The following is a 2890-nucleotide window of genomic DNA, read 5'->3' as shown; positions in this document are numbered from 1 at the left end:
GGTACAGACAAGAGTCATCATTCCTAATTCTGGACAGACTCTGATGCCTCAGTCCCTTCATGAACATGACACAGGACTGGGAGTTCAAGTATTACATGAGCTCCTTCTATTGCAGTGTCAGGTTGTGGTTCTCTTGATAGTTTCAAAATTCTTCACGCTACTTCCTGAAAAGGGGCGTGTCTTCCTGTGTTTGTCAGGGCAGCCCGGTAACGTTTCTGCTCAGCTGGACCGTTACATCCTGCACCGTTAACTGGAGGTAAAGTTGTACACCGTAAACCTTCATGCTAATCGCCTGCACTCATATCGTTTTACTGTTTCTTAGCTTTTTCTCTATTTTTCTTTTCTCTCTTGCTGTGATTTTGTTTATAGTTACAGTGACATGTGACGTAAAATATTCTAAAACATGAGTTTGTTTCCCTTTTTGCCATAAAATTAGCATTCTCTGGGTTTGTTAAAAACTACCCTTTCAGCTTGTTCGTGGCCAAAGGTGTCCAACAGATTGGGTCTGTAATTTGTTATTATTTTTTTAGTATTTTTTTGCCATTTTTTCTGCATGAAGCTTTTAACTAACTTCAGTTCTTTTCATAAATATAAAAGAGTTATTACTTTTTACATTTTTAACCCTTTAAACACCAGTTTGTTTGTCCACTGCACCAGTTAGAAGACAAAACTCAAATCACACCATTTTATATATCTGCAGTGCTACTGGAGTATCTTGTATCAATAATAGTAGAGTCTGGGACATGTAATTGATTCAAATCAACATTGATTATAAAGCATTGTAATTTTTTCGCAGGGAGAACAAAAACAGAAAAACTCCCTCTCGGCTTGTTCGTGGCCAAAAATGGCCACCCCTTCTGTCATGGTCCTGGGTCATTGACCCAGCGTTTTGTGTTTGGTGTTTATTCTGATTTTCTATTAGTTCTTTGGGTTTGGTTGTCATGTTTATCATCCCTACCCGTATCTTCCCTCTGTGCTCTCTTCGTGTGCCCGAGTTTTGTGTTGTAAAACAGTTGATCTTCTTCTTCTTCTTCAGTCAAGTTTAACGGCAGCTTGCATCCAAAACTGTTGCATTACTGCCATCTCCTGGCTGTTAATCGTCCGTCACTCCGGAATCCTTAAATCCTCTTGATGAGACCAGCATTTCTCAAAAAACGAAAAACCACCACTTTCCCTTTACCATGACTTAACTTATTAACCACTTGTTCAAACGTAAGTTCCCTTCCACCACTTATTTCACCCCACATCACCCTCCTGTGACTTGCATACTTCCTACAACTAAGGAGTCAAAGCAGTTGATGTGTTTCCTGTTTTACTTTGTAGGTCTGCTTCTCGTTATGCCCATTAGTTTCAGCTGTGTCCACCCCTGCATGTCATCTCCTCATTACCTGGTGTGTATTTATAGTGTGTGTTTGCCTCTGCTCGTCGTCAGATCATCTGCATTTCTCTGTGTAACTCTGCGTACTTCAGTGTGTTCTATGTCCCTCTGCATCCTCTGGTCTCTGTCCCATGTTCAGGTCTGTTCTTTAGTTTCTTCCAGTTTAGGTCTCGGTTATCTCCCCACCCTTCTTTGCCTGTTTTTGTCACTGCCACGTCTGTAAATAAACATCACTCTCATGAGCAGTCAACGGCCTGCATTTTGGGTCCTCATAAATGGAAAAAAATCATAAAACCCCAATTTTTTTCCAAATAAAAAATGCTATCTGATTTATTTCCTAACCATGATGACCATGATCTAGAATCAGTGCTGTTTGTCAAGACCAAAATTTCATTCAAATTCAGAATTTTAACCCTTTAAACCAGTTAAATAAAATAATTTTAACGATTTACATAGGGATAAAAGCATGAAATCCCTATTTTCTTCTAAATAATACATACAAACTGATTTATTTTCTAACCATGATGGAGGCTAGATGCATAGCAATAATTAACAGCATCAATGAGTTTTGTGCATTATGGTTTTTTTTGTGCAGTGACAGAAAAACAAAAAACATCCTCCCTCTCAGCTTGTGGCCAAAAATGGCCACCCCCTGTTTACGTTCACAAAATGCTATAAAATTCATATATATTAAAACATTTTTCTACTTTCTTTGACTTATTTTTTTTTTAACCTAGCACCGGTCCTGAAAAACAAAATATAATTCAAAATTCAGAAATTATACGCTTTGAATGCCAGTCAGATTACGTATATACTACATTTTTTGGGGGGAATAGCAAAAAAAAAATCAGCATATGTATGACGAAACCTAATATATTTTTAATTGTCATTGTAGGTTAGTATCATTTTTTTGGGGGGGGGAATGAATGGCCAAAAGGAAAATCACACATGGTGTTTTAGTGGCCAGAAAGGCAATTTAATGACCAAATAACCACTGAAATGATCAAAATGTGTATTTCAGTGTGTGTGCTTCTGTGTGCATCCTCATTAGCAGCAAGATGTGCTCACCAAAGTAGAGTTGTTTTTGTAGGCACACTTTCTACACCTGGTGCAAGGGGTTGCTGTTCCAATCCTGGAGTTGCGCCTTTTGGACCTTCTTCTCATTTTGTTGGTGGGGTGTGGGTCACACTCTGGTTCAGACTACTGTATCTTGAGATCAATGGCAGAAGTGCCTGAGAATCAGGGACAAGGGTGTCTTGCAGTTGTTGAAGTCACCAGCATGTGCCCCAGCTCTCCCAGGATCACTCTTCATTTGTAGGTTGTAGAGGACTCCCCCACTTCAGTGAAGTTGTTTCAGACGGGACAAAGACATCGTATCCCAAGACATCCAGGAAATTGGAGAAAAGAGTCAGCAGCCATCAGTTAGTTTCCCTTCAACAGCTCGAGGTGCCAAAATCCTCTCTAAGTCATCCAAGCTGTATTTGTGCCTATTGTAGTCCAAGATTGCTTCTT

This window comes from Oreochromis aureus, linkage group 3, assembly GCF_013358895.1.
Source record: "Oreochromis aureus strain Israel breed Guangdong linkage group 3, ZZ_aureus, whole genome shotgun sequence".
In the NCBI taxonomy this organism is placed as follows: domain Eukaryota; kingdom Metazoa; phylum Chordata; class Actinopteri; order Cichliformes; family Cichlidae; genus Oreochromis; species Oreochromis aureus.
Note: the sequence above shows the minus strand (reverse complement) of the source record.